Source organism: Chiloscyllium plagiosum, chromosome 18 (genome assembly GCF_004010195.1).
Source record: "Chiloscyllium plagiosum isolate BGI_BamShark_2017 chromosome 18, ASM401019v2, whole genome shotgun sequence".
NCBI lineage: Eukaryota > Metazoa > Chordata > Chondrichthyes > Orectolobiformes > Hemiscylliidae > Chiloscyllium > Chiloscyllium plagiosum.
Window position 1 is genome coordinate 2,568,081 of NC_057727.1, and position 9,990 is coordinate 2,578,070.

The window sequence follows — 9,990 nt, forward strand, 5'->3', positions numbered from 1 at the left end:
TCATAGCCAGAGAACTGCAACCGTAGCAAGACAACTGCGATAATACCAGAGAACTACGACCATAGCCAGAGAACTGCGATCGTAGCCAGAGAACTGCGATCGTAGCCAGAGAACTGCGACCATAGCCAGAGTACAGCGATCGTAGCCAGAGAACTGCGATCATAGCCAGAGTACAGCAATCGTAGCCAGAGAACTGCGACCGAAGCCAGAGAACTGTGATCATAGCCAGAGAACTGCAATCGTAGCCAGAGAGCTGCAACCGTCACTAGAGAACTGCAACCATAGCCGGAGAACTGCGATCGTAGCCAGAGAACTGCGATCATAGCCAGAGAACAGCGGTCATAGCCAGAGAACTGAGATCATAGCCAGAGAACTGTGATCATAGCCAGAGAACTGTGACCATAGCCAGAGTACAGCAATCGTTGCCAGAGAACTGTGATCATAGCCAGAGTACAGCAATCGTAGCCAGAGAACTGTGATCATAGCCAGAGAACTGCGACCGTAGCCAGAGAACTGCAACCATAGCCAGAGAACTGCGATCGTAGCCAGAGAACTGTGATCATAGCCAGAGAACAGCGAGAATAGCCAGAGAACTGCGATCGTAGCCAGAGAACTGTGATCGTAGCCAGAGAACAGCGGTCATAGCCAGAGAACTGCGATCGTAGCCAGAGAACTGCAACCATAGCCAGAGAACTGCGATCGTAGCCAGAGAACTGTGATCATAGCCAGAGAACGCAACCGTAGCGAGAGAACTGCGATAATACCAGAGAACTGCGACCATAGCCAGAGAACTGCAATCATAGCCAGAGAACTGCGATCGTAGCCAGAGACCTGCGACCGTAGCCAGAAAACTGCGATAATACCAGAGAACTGGGATCGTAGCCAGAGAACTGCGACCATAGCCAGAGAATAGCAACCGTAGCCAGACAACTGCGACCAGAAGTAGAGGACTTGCAACCATAGCTAGAAAACTGCGATTATACCCAGAAAACTACGACCATAGTCAGAGAACTGAGGAGATGCCAGATAAACCTGGCTACCCTTTCTGAAACCGGCCTTACCGACACAGGTAATCTCCCAGTGTGAGCCGGGAATCCTGGCGTGGGACACTCTTGACAACACGGTGTGGGCTGGGAGGTTTGGAGCAGGACTGGTGGCAGCACGCTGTAGCAGCAGAGAAGGAAGGCCTGGACTCCCTCTCAAATTATATTTTCCTTATTTTGTTGTAATTTGATGTGAATGGCACTTACGTGTAGCGACAGGACCCACTTTTCACTGTATTTTATATTGAATACACATGGCATTAAGGTAACGGGGGTGGCACGGTGGCTCAGTAGTTAGCACTGCTGCCTTACAGTGCCAGGGACCCGGGTTCAATTCTGCCCTCGGGCGACTGTCTGTGTGGAGTTTGCACATTCTCCCCATGTCTGTGTGGGTTTCCTCCAGGTGCTCCGGTTTCCTCCTACAGTCCAAAGGTGTGCAGGTCAGGTGAATTGGCCATGCTAAATTATCCATAGTGTTGGTGCATCAGTCAGGGGAATGGGTCTGGGTGGGTTACTCTTCGGAGGGTCGTTGTGGACTTGTTGGGCCGAAGGGCCTGTTTCCATACAGTAATCTCACAAAAGGTGGTTACAACGTCTTCTGGAAAATGAAGGTTGCTGATGAGCCCAGGATTTACAGTTTTGGATTCGCAATTAAGACCCAGCTTATCAGCTATCTCTCTGAACCTCCTGCGGGGATCAATGACTGACTCATGACCACCTGCCTGATGCTCAGCAACAATTAGATCCCTAGAGCTGTGAGTGCTTATGACCCTTGACTCGAAGGAGGAAGTAAAGGGGACTTTCTATGCCAATGTTGACACACTGTTGTCAAGCATCTCCAAGGAGGACAAGATAATTCATCTTGGAGACTTCAATGCAGGGTTGTTCCGGGTCATGACCTTTGGAATGGCACCACAGGAAGGGAAGGTGTTGGCAACATCAACTCCAATAGAGTCCTTCTTCTTACCAAATGTGCTGAGTACAACCTCACCATCACAAACACACTCTTCCATCAGAAAAACAAATTCAAACTATCTTGGGAGACACCCACACTCAAAGCAATGGCATCTCATTGATTATGTCATTGTTCGCTCAGGGGACTGTCAGGATGTGAATGAGACCAACACTTTGATTGGCTCAGCTGACTGCTGGACCGATGACCGCCTTATCCGTTCCACAATGTCTATCAGACTTACCCAGAGAGAGAGAGAGAGAGAGAGAGAGAAAGAGAGAGAGAGAAAGGAGGGTTCAGAGGAGGCAGGCCTGGTCAAAGTTGAACATCGAGAGCCTGGGTGACACAGCCACTACCTACAGGCCTCACTTTCTGAAAGCCTACCCTGGGAATACCCAGAGGTCACTGGAGTCTATTTAAATCAATTTTCTCAGTACCTGCAGGACTCTGGGTCTATACTCAATAGAATTTAGAAGGATGAGGGGAGATCTAATTGAAAATTACAGAATGCTGAACAGCCTGGACAGAATGGACGTTGGGAAAATGTTTCCATTCACCAGGAGAGACTAGGACCAAGGGCACAGCTTTAGAGTAAAGGGAAGATCCTTTAGAGCTAAGATGAAGAAAAATGTCTTCAGCCAGAGAGTGGTGAATCTATGGATTTCATTGCCACTGAGGGCTGTGGAGGCCAGGCCATTGGGTATAGTTAAGACGGAGATAGACAGGTTCTTGATTGTCAAGGGGAAAAAGGTTACAGGGAGAAAGCAGGAGAATGGGATTGAGTAACTTGTCAGCCATGATTGAATGGCAGAGCAGACTCAATGGGCTGAATGGCCTAATTTCTGCTCCTATGTCTTATGGTTTATGGTCGAATACCACCCTTGGGTACAAATCCAATGAGAACGACATGGAAATCAAACAGCTCATCTCCAAGAAAAGGACAGCTTCCTGTAACTGGCAGGATGACCTCACCTGCATGGCCCGTGCCAAAGCCAAGGCTGATGTCCAAAGGAGGGTAAGGGAGCTCAAAAGCATATGGTGGACTGACCAGACCTTGGAAATCCAGCAGCTCGGAGATACCAGTGACACAAGAACCAATGCAGAATACACTCCAGGCTGCCATGATCCAAACTCCCTGCACTCTAAAGGTAGGCAAAAACTGCACTAGGCCAATGAAGCAACACACACCAGAGAGAGCATTTCCAATAACTCAACTGTGATACCAATGTTAAGTTTGAAATCGTTAACCAAATCCTGAAATCCATGCAAGGTGACATGGGAGAACCCCCAGTACGACCAAAATACAAGATACCATAAGGAGCTGAAGAAACAACAAAGCTACTAGCCCTGATGGGATTCCTACAGAGATGGGAAAGGAGGGTGTCACAGCTCCCTGAGCACACACCTGCTCTGCTCCTGAAGACCTGGCTCAGAGAAGAGCCTCTCCTCAGAGCTCAGGGATGCTCCAATTGTGACTGGATTTGAAAGGATCTGATCACAATCGGACCAGAAGGGGCAGTGCTTCCAAATAAACCTGTTGGACGATAACCTGGTGCTGTGTGACTTTTAACCAGATTCAAAAAGGGTGACAGGGCCGACTGGGGAATGACAGAGGCATCTCCTTTCTGGCAAAGTACTTGCATATGCCATTATCTCAGGAAATACTCCCTGAATCACAGTGTGGCTTCCACACATCCAAAGGAACAACAGACTTCACAGAACGTCAATTACAAGACAAATTTCTGGAACAGAGTCAACCGTTTTATACAGAGGGACCTCAATTATTTAGCATTCGATTTCCTAACATTTGATTACCAGCATGCCTCGGCGGGGAATAATTTGTTTGGATAATTGAATGCCGGATAGTCGAGGTTCCTCTGTATAAAGCAGTGGATTCTGTTCCCGGGAAATGTCTTGTAGTTGCCGTGCTGTGAAGTTAGTTGTCCCTCTGGATGGGCAGAAGCCACACTGTGATTCAAGATACATGGTTCCTCTTTATAGCCTTCATCGACCTAGCTAAGGCCTTTGACATAGTTAATCACCAGACAAGCAGAGGTCTAGATTAGAGTGGTGCTGGAAAGGCACAGCAGGTCAGGCAGCATCTGAGGAACAGGAAAAATCAACGTTTCCGGCAGGAACCCTTCATCAGGAATGAATCAATCACCAGGCTCTCTGACACTTTTGATCGCCTGCCGGTGCTGTGCTCTTCCAGCACCACTAATCCCGAGACTTATTATTCAGCCTGTTATAACTCCACTCACACCATTTGTACAATCTTTTGATCTCTCTGCCCATAAATTCTGTATCTGCTTGCTTCCCTTCACTCCACTGGATGAAGGAGCAGCGCTCCGAAAGCTTGTGATTTCAAATAAACCTCTTGGACTCTAACCTGATGTCATGTGACTTCTGACTTTTGTTTAAGGAGGAGATTGAAAGATTACTGATTGCTAGTGGTGTATAAGGTCATAGGGATGGGGTGAGGAAAATGTGTGGAAGTGTGTGATCAGCCATCATTGTATTGACTATCAGGCAGGCTCAGTGGGCTGAATGGACTACCTCTGGAGAAAGTGCTGGAGAGCTCCTTCATGAACCGTGCAATTCTTGGGGTGTAGGGACATCTAGGAAGGGAATTCCAGATTTTGACCTAGTTTAGCCCTGGGCACCTACATCCTAGTGCAAAAGGCAGTGGGGTAATTTCAATTGCTGGATTGAAACTCTCATTGCAATCAATGGTTTTACAGCCAAAGCACTCCCTCTGATACTCCTGCACCATGGTGTCCATTGATTCCTCTCAGAGGCAATAAGACTGTGCATTGTGACTTAGAACAGCATTGAAATTTTGAAAGCAACCACCCCACTCCGTTGAAAGAGGTTGTGAATTTCTGTAGTACCTGAGGAGATTAGGCAAATGGCAGGTGTCATTTCCTGAAGGTGGAGGATTTCAAGACTTGGGGACATTTTTAAGGTGAGAGGAGAAAGATTTAAAAAAAGACATGGGGGCATTTTTTTTAAACACAGTGTGGTCAGTCTGTGGAATGAACGCCCAGAGGAAGTGGTGGATGCAGCTACAGTTACAATGTTTAAAGGAATTATAGAATTGCTATCGTGTGGAAGCAGGCCATTCAGCCCACCAAGTTTACACCAACCCTCCGAAGAACATCCCACTCAAACCCATTCCCCCCTAACCCATTCCTGTAACCCTGTATTCCTCATGTCTAACCCACCTAACTACACATGCCTGGACACTATGGGTAATTTAGCATGGCCAATCCATCTGATCCGGAGAAAGTGAGGACTGCAGATGCTGGAGAGTCAGTCGGAAAATGTAGCAGCACAGCAGGTCAGGCAGTATCCGAACAGCAGTCGACATTTCAGATGAAGGGCTTGTGCCTGAAACGTTAACTCTCCTGCTTCTGCCTGGCGTGCTGTACTTTTCCAGCGCCACACTTTTCATCCATCTAACCTGTACATCTTTGGACTATGGGAGGAAACCCTCGCAGACACATGGAGAACGTGCAAACTCCACACACAGTTGCTTGACAATTCAAACCTGGGTCCCCGCCACTGTGAGGCAGCAGTGCTAACCAGTGAGCCACCATGCTGCTAGTCAGATAAATACAAAAATAGGAAATACGTCGGGGGGGGGTGGTGGATATAAGCTAGGTGACACTAATTTAGTTTGGGATCATGGTCGGCACAGACTATTTGGACCGAAGGGACGCATGAAATACTTTTGTAGTAACATAGGAGACAGGGCAACCAAGTTTCAATTACCGGTCAGATGGGAAGTCACTGCATTTCTTGATAGTTGGTCAGTGTGAATTGTGCACGAGAGGTTTGTACTCGCACTCACCTCTGCCCGACCACAGGCATGTCTCAAATGATAGGTTAGTCACTCGCTGCTCGTGGTTTGAAGGCTGGCTCAGGCGCACACGTTCTCCTGCAGAAGAGATTGCTGGTGCTGCTCCACTAATGGATCACCACCTTCACTGTGTTGCTTCTGCTCTGAGAGAAGTAGGGGGTTTAGGCAGTGAGATTCCCATCCTGCACTTCCAAAAGTTTCCCAGCTGTTGCACTAGGTGCAGGAGTGCGATCGTACATGTTGCCAGTGAGGTTTGGCAATAAGAAATGAAGAGTTATGGAAAGAGGGTGGGAGATGGAGTTGATGTTCAGGTTAAGGCAGGATTTTATTGGATAGTAGTGCAGGCACAAGGGGACCCCTGGCCTTTTCCTCCTCCTATGCCCTTCGTCCACCATGTCACCAGGTCATTTGTAATCTGGAACCTCGAGGAAACTCCGTTCTCCTGCACTTTATAGGACAAATTCACTGATCTCTCACCCCAAGTTGCGCTTCCAAGGTAGAGTTTCAAGGGAAACAAGTGTTGCTCTCATTAGCTGACCTTCACGAGTAGGTGCCCCTGCAGTTCATAATAACATCATCTTTCTTTGCAGTGATTTACCTGCACTTCACTTCATCTAGTCTACTGTATTCGCTGCTCACAATGTGGCCCCCTCTACACTGGGGAGACGGAGCGCAGACCAGGTGACTGCTTTGTGAAACGCCTACATTCTGTCTGCAAATATAACCCTGAGCTTCAACACCGCACCCTGCTCCCTAGCCAACATCTGTCTCAGGCTTGCTGCAGTGCTCCAGCGAAACTCAGCACAAGCTGGAAGAACACCTGACTTTCCACTCTGGGACCTTGCAGCCTTCTGGACTCACTATCAAGTTCAATAATTTTAGGGATCAAGCACCTTTGCCTATCTCTTCACCCCAACCTCCACATACCTGGCTTTGTTAACAGATGACCTGCTATCACAACCAACCCATTGTCAACTACTAGCTGCCCCCATTTAGTTATCGATTTCCCCAGACTAACCTCTACCCATTCCTTTGTCTGCTCAACTGTTTCTCTCTCTCTCTGGGCTGCATCTCTATCGGTTACTCCTTTCCCCCACCCCATCTTCAAATTGAAACTGACTGCTCACTCAGCTCAGATGTCTATTTCAACTTGTGCTGTCCCTCAAGACCCACCTACTTCAGAACTGTGCAATGATATCTCAACCAGTTGATTAGAAAATATCTATCCCGTTTCAGTATCAAGACCTTCAAATTCAACACCCATTACATAAACTGTCGCTGCCCCACCTTGGCTGATCTACCACTGAAAGCCTCATCGCTGGCCTTGTCACTCCTGGATTTGATTATTCCTAAACTACCCTGGTGACTCACTGACCCTCGCTCAACCACGCACCTCTGATTTAAAACGCTCATCGCTCTCTAATATTCTCACCCCCTACTGAAATGGGAGATCTCCAAAGCACACCTCTTGTAAATCATCCTCATACCCCATCCCCATTTCCTTTGGTCTACAATTGATGGCCATGTTTCACCCAATGACCCAAGCTACAATTCCTTACAAATCGCCGCGACTCTCCACTCTCTTTGACCAAGCTTACAAGTCTCCAAATCAATGCTTCACTGTTTCAATGCTTCTGGTTGTTTTATAACACACCTTGGGATGTTTTTCTACATTCAAGGTACAGTACAAATACAAGGTGCACAGAACATCAAATAGTAATAGCACAGAGACTGTACTGCCCATCATACTGTACCTGCTCTCTATACACACGTCAGCCAGTCCCCCTCGCTGCCTTTCCCACACTGCATTCATTTGATTTCTAATCAAATAATTATCCAACCTTCTAAAGAAAACCATAATTGAATCTGGTTCCACTTGCTAAAGTACTGCATTCCAGATTATAGCTATTTTCCACATTTAAAGAAAATTTCTCCTTGGCTCTTTTTGCCATTCATTTACATCAGTGCCCTCTGCTTCTCAATCCACCAATGGGAAGCAATTTCTTTATCTATATCACTCTTGACTTTGAAAATCTTGAACAAATCTCCTATTTACTTATGTGTAATACTGCAGATACTGGAGATCTAAAATAATAAATGTGCTGGAGAAACTCAGTAGATCTGGCAGCATCTGCAGAGAGAAAAACAACATTAAGTCCAGTATGACTTGCTTTTGGAGTAATCCTCCATTCTGATGAACAGTCCTGGTGTGGAGGTGCCGATGTTGGATTGGGGTGGATAAAGTCAGAAACCACATGACACCAGGTTATAGTCCAACAGGTTTAATTGAAATCACAAGCTTTTGGAGCACTGTTCCTTCACTTTGCCTGATGAAGGAGCTGCACTCCGAAAGCTTGTAACTTCAAGTAAACCTGTTGGACTATAACCTGGCATTGTGTGCCTTCTAACTTTGAGGAACAGTCATACTGGATTTAAAACGTTCACCATGCTTCTGTCTCCCTAAAAGCTGCCAGACCTGCTGAATTTCTCCAGTACTTTGTTTTGCCTCTTTTCAACCCAATCTGTCCAAGGAGATTGACCTTACCCTTTGTCCTTCTCTTTCGGAGTGACCACTGACAATACAATTGGCCTACATCATCAAGCATGTCACAATGCTGGTGGAACTGAATCTACCACCACCATATGATTTCAGAAGTTATACAGCCTGCCCTGACAACCAACGGCCATGCATGAGAACTCCATGAGTGCCGCCCAGTAACAGACTTTGCCTTTCCGAAACAGTTTGAGCAGACATCAAAAATAGCTGACCTCAGCAGACCTCACCAAAATTCTGAGGGTGCACTCCCATCATCCTCTGAAAGTAAAAAGATGCCAAACTTTAGGGACAGTGGTTGGTAAAGGTTGGAGGTCAGAGATTCGAATGAGAGGATGAGGTTGAAGTCTGGATTACCTTTATGGTTAGGGTTTCAGATTTAGGCTAATGATTACTGGAGTTAAGGTCAGTGGTTAAGTTCCAGATGTCAATAGGTAGAGTTGAGTTGGGGTATAGTGTCAGACTGATAATCTCTCAAACTAGAACCAGAAGGGGACAGCCTCCAGTTCAGGAATGATCCTTTAAAACATAGGTAAGGAGGAGATTCTTCAGCTAGAGAGCGGTAAATCTGTGGAACTCATTGATTTGATTAAATTTCCAAGGGCCAGCACAAATAATCTAGATCAATAAATTAGTCTTCCGCTGTTCTGTATTACATCATGCTAGGAACCAGACCAGACAACTGGGCACTCCATTACTTTTGGTAGCAGTTAATGGATTGAACTATGCGGAAAATTGGAAATAGTGAGGCAAGTGAAATTCATATGTGGAAGATGGAGTCAGAGAGGTTACAAGGATGAGAATAAAAAAATGGAAGAAAAGAGCAGATAAGATGCCAGGGCCATTTTACAATTCTAAGTACACCAAAAGAAATTTAACAACTTTAGCTGAAAGAATTTCAAGGCAATTTCCTTTCATTTTTTTTCAGAATTCAATCCCATTGTTTTTACTTGAATATTCAGGAGTTAATACAGCATTTTATCAATGCTAAATAGAAGACTGATGTGGAGGTGCCAGTGTTGGACCAGGGTGGCCAAGGTCAGAAGTCTAACGACAGATTATAACCCAAACAGGTTTATTTGAAATCACAAACTTTCGAGAACTGCTTCGTCATCAGGTGAAGTCTTCACCTGACGAAGGAGCAGCGCTCCGAAAGCTTGTGATTTCAAATAAGCCTGTTAGACTATAACCTGGATGTGACTTCTGACCTTGAACACAGGACTGGCAGATAATGGGACAGAAGCAAAATCAAAAATTGCCAGAAAAACTCAGCAGGTCTGGTAGCATCTGTGACAAGAAAGCAGTATTAAAGTTTCAGGTCCAGTGATCCTTCCTCAAAATGGCTTATAGCTAGGACAAGGTTGATGTATATGTTAGAGTAAAAACAATGACTGCAGATGCTGGAAACCAGATTCTGGATTAGTGGTGTTGGAAGAGCACAGCAGTTCAGGCAACATCCAAAGAGCAGCGAAATCGACGTTTCGGGCAAAAGCCCTTCATCAGGAATAAAGGTAGTGAGCCTGAAGCGTGGAGAGATAAGCTAGAGGAGGGTGGGGGTGGGGATAGAGTAGCATAGAGT